Source organism: Malus domestica, chromosome 17 (genome assembly GCF_042453785.1).
Source record: "Malus domestica chromosome 17, GDT2T_hap1".
Classification (NCBI taxonomy): Eukaryota; Viridiplantae; Streptophyta; class Magnoliopsida; order Rosales; family Rosaceae; genus Malus; species Malus domestica.
In genome coordinates this window covers 15,784,198-15,799,305 of record NC_091677.1, presented here as the reverse complement: position 1 = coordinate 15,799,305, position 15,108 = coordinate 15,784,198, and positions in this window count along the sequence as shown.

Here is a 15,108-nt window from a genome sequence, read left to right as displayed (position 1 = left end):
TAAGCCTTTCTCCATCAGAATTTGTGAAAACCCTAGCTTATAAATATATGTTTTCAGCCACTATTTCGACAACCACCCCTATATAATTCAGAAACACATTTAGCCACAATTCACACATCCATTATACAAACCTTTACCGCAGCCCTTGGGAGAATAAGAGAAGCTTGTCGTGGCTTCCATTGGAGCAAGGACCTTGTGCGCAAGCCACCTCCAACCATTGGAGTTCTAAGAGTTATTTCTTCCCTCGTTTCACTTCCATGTTTATTTTCTGTTGCTTTTCAATTGTTATGAACATGTGGAACTAATTCCTTTTTAGTTAGAGGTGAATTCAAAGCCATGGACATATGTTTAGTATGAATTGATTACCTTCATTTATTGTTTCGTAAAACATGAATTTGATTTACTTATCTGTTTGATTGATAACTTATTCTTGCATGTTGATTAAGGATGCATACTTAGTTTGCATGCATGAATCTGATGCTAAATTATAAGGGAATTTCACCTAATCGTTATGAACTTATAATTAAAAGTAGTGGAGATTGCTAGCCACAATTGTGTTAAGTAGATTCTTGGCTGGAGTATCATGCAGTTCATAGTTACGATAGCCTTGTCAATGCTTATGATTTCCATGGAACTTAATGATCTTTGAATGTATCTCTATCATGCTGTTCATATAGGGAACTTGAGAAGAATAATTTGGTTGTGATGCATTGTCCATTCAATTCAATGAATTTAGGGAAGTCTGAGAGTTAATTAATGCATTCACGATTAATTTGGGGCATTGTCATTCATGGTTTAAAGAAACAATACCAGAAATCAATTTGTGTGCATATGTTCATGTGTGGAGAAGGACCCTCTAACTAGTTTTTCACCCTTGAATTCACCTTAATCTCATTTTAACTTACTTTGTTTGCTGCAATTTACTTAGTTTTGTCAAATTTGTCCAAAAACCCCCCTTAGTTCTTATTTGGTGTCTTAGTTTAGTTAATTTCATTCAAATCTGTCCCCATTTAGTATTTTGAGTCAAGTTAGTTTAGAACTCGTCCAAATCACTCCCTAGAGTTTGTTTTGAGTCTTTTTAACTTAGTTTTGCTGTTTTGAGTCAATTTGGTCAGTTTTGAGTCATAAGAGTCTAGTTTTCTATTTTTGAGTCTAGCTTAGTGATTTAAAGTTTAAATTGAGTAGATTAGCATCCCTTCTAATCCCCGGCCTAAAACGATCCCTACTTACATATACTACAATCATAGGGTTTTAATTTGAGTGTTGGAATATTTGACATCAAATTTTGGCACCGTTGCCGGAGATTAGCAAAATTGCTAATCTTCCCCTAGTAGTGCCATGTGTTTTTGTTTGTTTTTTGTTTCTATTTTGTTTTGTTTTCTGATTTCGTTTTGTTTTGGTTGCTTTATTTTAGGTACTAGTTTATAACTCGTAGTTCTCAACCTGTTCGTGAGCATATATTGGAGTTTGACGACGACTTTGAATGAAATTTGAGAATAAAGAGGAGGCATCCAGAACCTAGTCCACCTAGTTCTGAATCCGAATTTAAAGAAGAAGAGGAGGAAGAACAAGCCATGGCTGCGGACAATCGAACAATTAAGGAACTTTTAGCCTCGGATTGGACAATGCCGCCCCCCTATGCATTCAGTATCCTAAGGCAACTGAAGGCAAGACCGATGAGTTTGAATTGAAGTCAAGCTTGCTGCATCATATTCCCAAATACCATGGGTTGTCCATGGAAGATCTAATCAAGCACTTGAAGGAATTCGAAGTTGTTTGTTCGATCATGACACCAATCAATGTTGATGGGAGCATATTGAAGATGAAAGCCTTTCCATTATCTCTTTTGGAAAAGGCTAAAGATTGGCTTTACGAATTGGTACCCGGAACTGTTACTTCTTGGGAAAGCATGAAGCGAGCATTCTTAGAGAAGTTTTTCCCAACTTTGAGAGTAATTCTCTTGAGGAAGAGAATTAGTGGCATTCAACAAAACCAAGAAGAATCGTTTCCAGCCTATTATGACCGGTTCAAGACATTAGTTGCATCTTGCCTGCAACATCAAATGAAGGAAGAGCTCTTGATTCAATATTTCTACGAATGACTCCTTCCAATTGAGAGACAAATGCTTAATGCTTCAGCGGGAGGTGCTTTGGTTAATAAAACATCGGTGGCTGCAAAGATCTTAATTGCAAATCGGGCCTTGAATGCACAACAATATGAATGAGTTGGACAAAGAAACCCCCCATGGCAACAACCAGTGAATGAGGTAAGTGTAATTTCTAAACTTCAATCTCAAATGGCTAATCTCACTGTTCTTTTGTCACTAGTTGTCGATGGATCCAAAGTCCAAGGTACGGCAGTTTGTGGTGTGTGCTCTATACAAGGACATCTCAATGATCAATGCCCTCAATTGATAGAGAATGGAGGATGGGAAAGTGCCAATGTCGTGGGCTATCAAGGCCAAAATCAGCCACGGAATGATCCATACTCTAATACCTACAATCCAGGGTGGAGAGATCATCTAAATTTCAAGTAGAGGGAGCCTTAACAACCCCAACAACAAGGAGGATATAGACAGCCACCTCCCGGGCTCTATCAAAGGCCAATCGTACCACCACAACTTCCAACACAATCTGCCCAACCAAAGTTAGGTTCTTCTTTGGATAATGATACACTTCTTCAATCACTAACTTCATTAACGCAGGGCCAACAAAATCAAGCCAAGGAGATGAGTGAAGTGAACAAGCAAATTGGGCAAATGATGGAGTTCATGGGGCAGTTCAGAGAAGAAGGCAAACTAACTAGCTCAACCATTGTCAATCCAAAAGGAGGTTTTGAAACTGCCAAGGCCATCACTTTGAGAAGTAGAAAAGAAGTTGGAACCAACCCTCAATTGTCACATCCCGACCCGGGTCCACCACATCCCTGACCGTTCCCACCATCGTAGCACGATATTGTCCGCTTTGGGCTTACCATTCCCTAACGGTTTTGCTTTTGGGAGCTCACTGGCTTCAGGTTCCGTAGGAACTCTGAAGTTAAGCGAGAAGGAGGCCAGAGCACTTCCAGGATGGGTGACCCACTGGGAAGTTGCTCGTGAGTTCCCAAAAACAAAATCGTGAGGGAATGGTAAGCCCAAAGTGGACAATATCGTGCTACGGTGGTGGAATGGGCCCGAGATATGGTGGACCCGGGCTGAGATGTGACAATGGATGTGACAATAGATTGGCTCTAATACCATTTGTCACATCCTGGCCTGGGTCCACCAATGGATGTGACAATAGATTGGCTCTAATACCATTGGTATCAGAGCCAATCCTTGGCCGGAAGTGTGCCGACCAGGACGTCGGGCCCCTAAGGGGGATGGATTATAACATCCCACATTGTCCAGGGGAGTGATCCTTAAATGTATATTCCCATCCCTACCTAGTACGAGGCCTTTTGGGAGCTCACTATCTTCGAGTTCCATAGGAAATCCGAAGTTAAGCGAGAAGGGGGCTAGAGCACTCCTAGGATGGGTAACCCACTGGGAAGTTGCTCGTGAGTTCCCAAAAACAAAAACGTGAGGGAATGGTAAGCCTAAAACGGACAATATCGTGCTACGATGGTGGAACGGGCCTGGGATGTGGTGGACCCAGGCCGGGATGTGACATTAACCGTTAAAAACAAGCCAAAAGCAAGAAGAAAAGCTGCTGCTCAAAGAGGAAGAATTGGACAAAGCCACGACAAAGAAAGAATCATCCTTGCCGCAGCCCCCTAATTCACCTAAGTCGTCCAATTCAAGTAAGGGTGATTCAATTTTGACCCATTCTAACCCTATTCCACCCAATGCACATTTCCCTTGCAGATTTATGCAATCGAAGAAGGAAGAGAATGAGAAGGACATTCTTGAGATGTTAAGGAAGGTGTAAGTGAATATTCCACTCCTTGATGCAATCAAACAAGTTCCAAGGTATGTTAAGTTTTTGAAAGAACTTTGCACAACAAGGAAGTGGATTTCAAACAAAGAAGTTGTAAAGGTAAATGAGAATGTTTCAGCCGTGTTGCAAAGAAAACTACCACCAAAATGCAAAGATCCAGGGAGTTTTACAATTCCTTGTGTTATTGGAAATACTAAGTTTGAGCATGCTATGTTAGATCTAAGTGCATCCATTAATATTATGCCATACTCTATTTATGCATCTAGGAACCTAAGAGAGCTTAAAAATGATGGTGTTATCATTCAATTAGCCGATCGTTCTAATGCATATCCAAAAGGAGTTTTGGAAGATGTTTTGGTACAGGTTAACCACTTGATATTTCCAGCAGATTTCTATGTGCTTGAGATGGAAGATTCAACCCATTCTACACCATTGCCAATCCTACTTGGAAGACCCTTCATGAAAACAGCCCGCACCAAGATAGATGTGTTCAAGGGGACGTAACAATGGAATTTGATGGGGATGTTATTGATTTCAATCTTTCTGAATCTATAAATATCCTATTGATGATCATTCATGTTTCTCTATTGATGTATTTGATTCGTTGGCGCAGGACTACCTTGACTCATTGGAGAGGGATCCTATTGAAACCACCATAGTACACGGATTGGGACTCAACAAACAAGAGGTAGAAACTATGCACATTAACGGCAAGAATGAGAATGCCCTTGCTATGCCCCCTAGTACAGAAATAGGAGAGACGGTTGCTGCCCTTGAGTCATTGGCACAACATTTTGGTAAGCCTCTAATCCCAATTCCAATCCCTGTTTCTACTAACAAGTTGTTACCTTCGGTGATTCAGGCACCCATTCTTGAGCTTAAACCATTGCCAGATCATTTGAAGTATGTCTATTTGGGAGATAAAGAGACGTTGCATGTCATTATCTCTTCATCATTCACGACAATGGAGGAGGAGAAATTGATTTGGGTGTTGAAAGAGCACAAAACAGCCATTGGATGGACATTGGTCGACATTAAGAGAATTAGCCCTACAACTTGCATGCATCGCATACTTCTAGATGAGGGGGCTAAACCAACTCGAGAGGCTCAACGCCGACTCAACCCTCTAATGATGGAAGTTGTGAAGAAGGAGATTATCAAGCTTCTTGATTATGGAGTCATTTACCCTATTTCGGATAGTCGTTGGGTTTCACCGGTCCAAGTAGTTCCAAAGAAATCTGGAGTCACAGTGGTGAAGAATGCAGGGAATGAACTTGTGCCCACTCGTATCCAAACCGGTTGGAGAGTTTGCATTGACTATAAGAAGCTTAACTCCACCACAAGGAAATATCATTTCCCTTTGCTGTTCATTGATCAAATGCTTGAAAGGTTAGTTGGTCATTCTTTTTATTACTTTCTTGATGGTTATTCCGAATATAATCAGATTGTTATAGCTTCAAATGATCAAGAAAAGACTACTTTTACTTATCCATTTGGTACTTTTGCTTATCGTCGAATGCCATTCAGTTTATGTAATGCACCAGCCACATTTCAAAGATGCATGGTAAGTATCTTTTCAGATTTTGTTGAGAAGATCATTGAAGTATTCATGGATAATTTTAGTGTCTTTGGTGATTCGTTTGATGGTTGTTTAGATAATCTCACTTTAATATTAAAACGGTGCATTGAAACTAACCTTGTTTTGAATTGGGAAAAATGTCACTTTATGGTTAAACAAGGTATAGTTTTAGGTCACATAGTTTTAGTAAAGGGAATAGAGGTTGATAAATCAAAAATAGATCTTGTACGCTACTTACCCTCTCCCACTTTGGTTTTGTTCTCCATGACGAAAATAACACTTTAAGTTTGTTTGAGTAAATGTAGAAATTTAGAGAATAATTCGAATGATGACTTTGAGGTATGACTTGAATCGTTTCCTTAAAGTGTTATTTGCCCACGCAAATGAGTTTACTAAAGGGTTATTGGCAAATCACTTCCAGGATACAACAAAGTATGGAATATTCGATTAGCAAAACCAAATTATATTCCCTTAGAAATAACCAGAAAGAAATTGTATGGATGTGATGGAGAGAGTAGAGAGCAAGGAATGTAGAAATAAATTTCTAAAATTGTGTGTGAAACATTATGCCACAATAGGTTTTTATAGGCATTAAGGCACATGTTCATCAAGTCCTTTCATTTTAGTTGAAGACATATAACTCTTCTTAAAAGTGTTGATCCAAAAAACATGTCTTCTATTTAATATTTTCAGAAAATAAATATTGACTAATTACATCTTTTAATTCTACTCATACAATTTGAGTAAGCATCATATGTTTTAACTAAAAGTTGCAACCATTCAACTAATTACATTTGCTACGCACCGCAGCACCCTTTATCATGCACACACACGTTGCACAATGCAACACGAAATCATTATATATATATATATATATATATATATATATATATATAATAATTTATATATTTATTATTGAAATCTCTAACAAATAATTTATACGTGCACGCCATAAATTTCTTAATTTTTTCGCTATGAAGCATGCACATGCTCCTAACAGTTCTTTCTTCCTCCACAATTAAGCATGCTGCATGCACATGCATTTTACTTTTCTCAGCGGCTGACACATTTACAGTACCACTTTATTCTTAAATTAAGTTTGATCAATTACTCATTTAAGTGGTTGAAAAAAGGAAGTTTGATTGGAAGGAGTAAACTAGTGACTAACACTAACAAATTTACAAATGAGTTTTTTTATTAACAACCCGCACATTATTAAACACACTTCATATAAGAATTTATTATTAAATCTTATATATCTTACTGTGGTTTAGACCAAAGTGTATTCAAATCAAATTATCATAGCTTAGCCTAGCTTAATTCCTCATTCCTTAGTGTAAACAATATCAATGTATTAAAATCAAATGATTTGGATATCCCATTATAAAATGACTAACTTAAGCAACACAAAGCCATATTTATAACACAAACCAAATTATGTTCAATAATGTGTTTCGTGTTTTTCTTCAAGCTCTACTTCGTGTTCCATAGTTGTCTAGTCAATGCTGACCCAATGGTAAAATGAAATAGCCAGATCTGCATTTTGAAAGCCAACCCATTCGACACCTTCAACACAAATAAATCATGGCAACCGGCCTCTTTGATTGAATACATGGTCTTCATAACATCATTTAAGTGACGTTGGCAACTTTGCATGGTTCATTCATCAATCTTAAAACCCCTAATTAACAGAAACCCCCAAATTGAACCCTATAATTGACGCAAACTTAAATGTGTAGAAAAATCTAAGAATTATTTAGGCTATTGCTATGAAGATTGAATAGAAAATGGGTGGAAAATTTCGTTTTTCTTGTGCTGGAATGTTTCATATTCATGTTTGTGATTATTCATCTGTATTTGTTTGATGACAAAAACAGCACATTGGTCAGGCAAACTGTCAAATTACTCAATCTTTTTCTCGAAAAATCAAATTTCCACCCAGATTAAAGAGTTTTCCCACCATTTTTTGGCCAAAAAATTAAACTAGGCAGACATTTATGTACAATTTTTGCCCAACGAATTGATCACCTTGCCCATCGAAAATACATGTTCATAATACAGGTGTCACATTTTTTTCAACGTTTTCCCTGCAAATTGGTTCTTTAGGCAAAGGTTTGATATTTTATAACAGGCGCGAGAGTCTTTGTCACGTCCCGATCTGACATACGTCCATGATCAACATGTGACGCTTAACTGTAAGGGTACAAGGAATACAAACAAGAAATATTGAACTGAAATTAAAAACATTTACAATTGTACAACAAAATAACTAACCCACACTAGGGTGACACGCCCGTAGGCTCCCAAAAGAAAGTCCAAGGAAAATACAAGGAAAGATATCGGGGTAACCTAACCACTTGAAGCTTTCTAACTTCTGTTCGCTACCCCGAGGGCTCCTCGTGTCAACTAACACCTGTGCACTGGGCAAAGTAACAACCCGATAAACTGCGAAGCTCATGTGAGTGACGATAATATGACGTATGTGATAATCATGAAATAAATCCATCGATCACAATTTATAAACAACCTTCATAAGATCACAACAATTCAGTGTAAATCCCAAATGAGTCACACAGACATTCATCGGCCTTTCTAAATCAAACCACAAAGGATACCAAATTTCAGATTCATAAATATGTTGAAAGCTAGGGTTAGACCGACACAGTTCGGTCGAAGCCTGCAGCTTCTAAGCTTTCACATTCTAGACCGATTCCAAGGAACCAACGAAGACAAGGGATCCAATTCTAGACCACTCAACCGAAATCAACGATGACCGTGTTTCGGACCACTCAACCGAACCGAATAGGAGAGGGATTCAAGACCACTCAATCAAAGCTGACAAGGAAAGGGTTCCATACTACTCAACGAAATTCGACAAGGGCAGGATGATTCTGGACCACTTATCAGAATCTTAGAGAACGAGGGATTCCGGACCACTCAATGGAAGCTAGACAGAGCAGGGAACTGGACCACTCAACGGAACCTTAGCGGAACCTAGTTCCGGACCACTCAATGAAAACGAGTGGAATTCAGGGAACATAGTTTTGAAAGACTCAATGAAACAAGACATGACATAAATTCGGGGTTACAACTCCTCATAACAATGGGTTATGGTCCTCTACTAGCGCTCACATTTCATAAACATTTCAAATCAAATTTCATAAAACAAATCGATGCAGAATGTAAAATAACAATTTAATATAAAATACATTTATAAAATCATGTCATATCCACTAAGGCCCGGTTTGGCACGTCATATTGCACACTAGATAGTATTATTTTAATATGAAACGGTGTTTGGTGCGCTATGTATAGTTTTAGTCTCGGATTAAATATCTGGTCCCCTCACTTTAGTCCGCTTTGCGCCTGCTTATTTAACCCCCCAAAACCTATGGATAATTAATTAGTCGGGAGAAACTACGCTTGATAAAATGAATTCCTTCCTCTGTTCCATCGCATAGGCCTTCGCGAATTCCTTCCTCGGTTCCATCTGTCTGAGCGTCTGAGTTCCTTCTTCTTCTTCTTCTCTATGTATGCCTCTCTCTCACACAGACTCTCTATCTCTTTCTTTCTCTTTCTTCCCTCTCTCAAATTTTCTCGCAAATTCATTTTTTTTTTCTTGCTTGATTTCTGTATTTATTGTTATCTTCATTTTCTCAATTGATTGTATTATTAAGGATACTTATGTAAATGAAATTGTTAGTTAATACTTAGAGATGTAATTCAATATTTGTTAATCAGTTTAAATGTGTAATTAGTTAGTTGGAGTGGCTGATGGTGACATGTGTAAATGAGTTGTATATATACAACTATCATGTAATTTTATTAATTGAAATGAAAAGTTATTCTTTTCTAACATGGTATCACTCGCCTCTGTCTAACGACTTGATCCTCTTTCCTTCGTCCCTACGCTTTCTACGACTTTTCGTTGCTACGCTTCCATTTTCTTGAAGCTTCTTGCATCCAAAACCCTAATTTCTCCTGCAATCTTCCATGGCGACCTCAGCTTCTCCCTCCTCTAACGCTGGTTCCACGATCTTCCTCCTCCGATCGTCGATTCCAGCTTTAATCTCTCTTTTGCCTCTCATGTTGCTTCCATCACGATTCAGAACATTGGATCTCTGGTTCCGATGAAGCTGACCATGACGAATTACTTGACCTGGAGTGCCTTATTCGCTCCCATTTTCCGTCGGTACAACCTTGCGGGCATTGTAAATGGCTCGATTCCTCCACCACCTCAATTTCTCACTGATGCCGCTGGGTCTCGCACTCTGAATCCAGCATATGTTACCTGGTATGAGAATGATCAAAACATTCTCATCTGGATCAACTTTACACTTTCTGATTCTCTGATTGCCTACACGGTTGGAGTCAATTCTTCCAGAGAACTATGGGTGAAATTGGAATCCCGGCTTGTGACTGCTTCTCAATCGCACATTCATGAACTTTGATCTCGTCTTCGAACTCTAACTAAGGGCGATTCTTCTGCTGCACGATTTCTTCAACAAATTGAAAAAATTGCTGATGCTCTTGCCATTGCCGGCGCTCCGATTGAAGATTTCGAGATAATCTCTGTCATTCTTCATGGACTTCCACCTGAATATGACTCGTTTGTTGATGCGATTCAGTTTCGCCTTGGTTCCACGACAATTGATGAACTTCATGGCCTTCTTCTCAGTAAGGAGATTCAATTAACGAATCGAAAGAACACATCTTCGTCTTCGCCATTTCAAGCCTTTAATTCCTCTGCAGGCCTTCTTCCCACGCCTCATTCTCAAGCTCTTCTGGTGGCTCATGACTTCAATTCTCAAGGCCGTGGCCCAGATCGCATCAATTCTTCAGCTCGAGGTGCAATCTCCAATTCTCGAAACTTTCAAGGTCGTGGCAATTTTATATCTAACAATTTTCGCCCAAATTTCAATCGCCAAGGCTATCCAAAGTATAATCGCGGTGGTCGCTCAAATTTCTAATCATCTGGCAAGAAGATTCCTTGTCAAATTTGTCAACAATTTGGTCATGAAGCATTTGCTTGTCCTCACCGTATGAATCCCCAATTTTTTGGTCATCATTCTCCCTCTGCTATGGTTGCCAGTACAAACACTTCTTCTCCAACTTGGATTGTGGACTCTGGCGCTACATCTCATATGAAAAATTCGGCTAATCATCTCCAAAATACAGAACCTTACACAGGTCTTGAGCAATTTTATATTGGCGACAACAAAGGTTTGCCAATTCTTCACTCTGGATCCTCTCAATTACCTACTTCTCATTACAATTTTCAGCTTCGTAATGTGTTACATGTCCCTGACTTAAAACACAATTTGCTTTTTGCAAATCAATTTCTCCTTGATAATTGGTGTTCTATGCATCTTTATCCCTTTCACTTCACTGTGAAGGATATTTCTTCAGGGAAGATGCTTTTTAAAGGACCAGTGCAACATGGTTTCTATTAGTTTCAACCTCTCAACTCTGCCTTGGTGAATGCTTCTTATCTTGCCTTTGCTGCTTCGACCAATGCATCTAGGGATGTTTGGCATCAACGCTTAGGTCACCCCTCTCCTAAGATCATAAATAAGTTGACCTCTGAGTCTTGTATTTCTGTTTCTAGTAATAATCATCCTACATTCTGTAATGGTTGTGCATTAAGCAAGAGTTCTAAACTACCTTTTGTTCCGGTACTGAGTCGGACTAGTAAACCTTTAGAATTACTTCACACAGATGTTTGGGGGCCGACATCTATATCTTCTGTTCATCATCACAAGTATTATGTCATTTTTGTGGATGATTTTACCAAATATTGTTGGTTATTCCCTTTGCAATACAAATCTGATGTTTTTAGTACTTTTGTGAAGTTTAAGGCTCATGTTGAAAATATGTTGTGCACCAAAATTCAAACTCTGCGGTCTGATTCTGGTGGTGAATATTTGAGTTCTTAGTTTTCTCAATTTCTTGTTGACCATGGCATTCACCATCAACTCAGTTGTCATCACACTCCGGAGCAAAATGGTTGCTCTGAGCGTAAACATCGGCATATAGTGGAGACAACGAGGACATTATTGACAGTTTCTCATGTTCCTCATATCTATTGGGATCATGCTTTTGCTACTGCAGTTTATTTGATCAATAGAATGCCGACTACATCCAAAGCTTCTCCATGGGAATTATTATTCAACAGATCTCCATCTTATCACACACTGAAAATATTTGGTTGCAGTTGCTTTCCTTGGTTGCACCTTTATTCTCCATCAAAGTTAGATCCTAAAAGCAAACACTGCATTTTTCTGGGTTACAGTCTCAATCACAAGGGGTTCAAATGTCTTGATCCTAGTTCTAAAAGGATCTATGTGTCCCGACATGTCATCTTTGATGAGTCCAGTTTTCCCTTTCACATACCAGTCTCTACACCTCCATCCTCACCATCTAATGTTACTCATACTCCCTCTATTCCATCTCACTTAACCTTTTCTCAACCATTAATCACCCCCGGTACTTCTTCTCCAGAGCATTCTCAGGTTTCTCCCCCTACTACTGTCTCTCCAATCTCATTACCTTCCATCAGTGTCTCTCCATCACCTCTACTTTCCCATACAACTTCCCATTCCCATCTCCCCACCAATATCCATCCTATGCAGACCCGAGCTAAATATAGCATATACAAGCCTAAGGCCTTAACTGCAACAAAACATCCTCTACCCTCTCATCTTTCTCATGACTTTGTTCCTACTACATATCTTCAGGCCTCTAAATATCCACACTGGATTAAAGCTATGCAGGATGAGTTTCTTGCACTGCAGTAAACTGGAACCTGGACTTTGGTTCCTCCCTCTCACTCCACCAATGTCATAGGCTGCAAGTGGATTTTTCGAATAAAAAGGAAACCCGATGGTACTATTGACAGGTACAAGGCACGTCTAGTTGCCAAAGGATTCCACCAGCAAGCAGGCTTAGATTATACAGAGACTTTTAGTCCGGTTGCTAAACCGGTCACAATTCAGATTCTCCTCACTTTGGCAGCTCAATATGATTGGTTTCTCAATCAGTTTGATGTCAGCAATGCATTCTTGCATGGTACTCTCTCTGAACAAGTGTTTATGCAACAGCCACCTGGTTTTGAAGACTCTATTCATCCCAATCACATTTGCCATCTCCGCAAGTCTCTCTATGGTCTCAAACAAGCTCCTCGAGCTTGGTATGAAAAACTTCATGGTGCACTTCTCTCTTTGGGATTTATTGGTTCTCAATTCGATCACTCCTTGTTTGTCAAGACTGATCCCATGTTGTTCATCTTAGTCTATGTTGATGACATTATTGTCACTGGACCATCTCATTCTGCTTGTCAACAAGTCATTACTCGGCTTAGCTCTATGTTTCCTATCAAGGATCTCGGTCCCCTTCACTATTTTCTTGGTATTAAGGTGAAACGGTCCTCCAAAGGTATTTACATATCCCAAACCAAATATATTATGGATTTGCTTAAGAAAGCTCAAATGGATGGGGCCAAACCTTGTGCTACTCCTCTGAGTACATCAAAGCTTGATCATTCCTCCCCTTTACTGGACAGTGCTGCTCAATACAGATCTCTTGTCGGAGCACTTTAATACTTAACTTGGACTCGGCTTGATCTCTCATTTGTTGTGAATTTGGTCTGCCAATATATGCATAGTCCCTGCTATTCCCATTTTCAAGCTGTTAAACGGATCTTCAGGTATCTTAAAGGCTCTCTTGTTTTGGGATTATGGTTTCCCAAATGTTCCTCTTCTCCATCCATTACTGCATTCTCTGATGCCGATTGGGCCGGTTGTCCTCTTGACAGAAAGTCTATTGGCGGTTTCTGCATTTTTCTTGGCTCTTCTCTTATTAGCTGGAGCGCTAAAAAACAACCTGCTGTTGCTCGCTCATCCACTGAGGCTGAGTATCGGTCTCTTGCCAATACTGCTGTCGAACTCACTTGGATTTGCAAACTTCTAGTGGATATTGCTTACCAATCACCTTCTGTTCTGTGGTGTGATAATGTCTCTGCTTTTTCTCTGGCCAAAAATCCTTTGTTCCATGCTCGTACCAAGCATGTTGAGCTTGATTACCATTACATTCGTGAAAAAGTTTTAGCTCGCGAAGTTTCTGTCCACTATATTTGCACCCAACAACAGATTGCAGATATTTGTACTAAGGCCCTTGCTAAGGATCGGTTTCATTCTCTCCGCAACAAACTCTCCCTTCGAACTCCTCAGCTCAGTTTGAGGGGGGATATTAAGGATACTTATGTAAATGAAATTGTTAGTTAATACTTAGAGATGTAATTCAATATTTGTTAATCAGTTTAAATGTGTAATTAGTTAGTTGGAGTGGCTGATGGTGACATGTGTAAATGAGTTGTATATATACAACTATCATGTAATTTTATTAATTGAAATGAAAAGTTATTCTTTTCTAACATGTATAATCTAAAATTAGGGTTTCTCATTGATAGGAGCATATTTATGCGACTTAATTGGCTTGTTCTCGTGCGTTTACGTTGTGTTTCCTTAGTTATTTTAGCGTTTAAAGTCATTTTCGTATGTTTGTAGGTCTTAATAGCAACGTTGGCAAGAAAAGTGCATTTTGGTGCATTTTGGATCAATATTGGGTTGAAATGGATTGCATGCATGAGGATGGACGTTTTGGGCATATGTGTGTGCAAGTGTGTGTGTGCAAATGCAAGGGTAAACAATGACAACTCATACACATGCAAACTCACGGCAAGAGAGGGAGAAAACACATGCAAAGACACCCACATGCAAAGTGAAAGAAAGCACACGGCATGGTAGAAATTATGGTGTGTTTTGTGGTGAAATGATGAAGCATGTGTGTGTTTTGTGGTTGAAATGATGCAAAGAACATGTGTGTGTGCAAGTGTAATGGTAAAGCAAAGAACATGGCAGCAAACACATGGCAAAGAAAGCAAACACATGGCAAAGAAAAGATTGTTGCAACTCACACATGGGAGCACACGGCATGGGCAGAAATTGTGTGTGTTTTGTGGTTGAAATGATGAAGCATGTGTGTGTGTAAATGTAAAGGAGAAACATGGCAGAAAATGTGTGTGTTTTGTGGTTGAAATGATGCAAAGAACATGTATGTGTGCAAGTGTAATGGCAAAGCAAAGAAACATGGCAGCAAACCCACATGCAAAGTGGAAGAAAAGCACAAGGCATGGGCAGAAAATTGGTGTGTTTTGTGGTTGAAATGATGAAGCATATGTGTGTAAATGTAAAGGGGAAACATGACAACTCATACCCACACAAGCTGCACATGCAAAGGAAATGGAGTGGTCCTCTCTCAAGCCTATAAATACCACCTCCCATATTCATCAAAGAGAACAGTTTTTTATCCATCTTTGTCGTGAGTTCTCCACCACCATTCTCTCCAAATTCAGCCAAAAATCACCCCTAGCCACACCACCCATCAACCCTAAACATTTCCATACCATTCCCCATCCATTCTACACCATAAAAACCACCCAAAACCTGTCCAAAACCTCTAGTGCCGCAGCTTGCAAGGAAGGAGAAAGAAGAAGAAACCTGGTGCCATGCCTAAGCCCAAGCCTTGGGAGTGTTGGAGCGTTTCTAGGTGTTT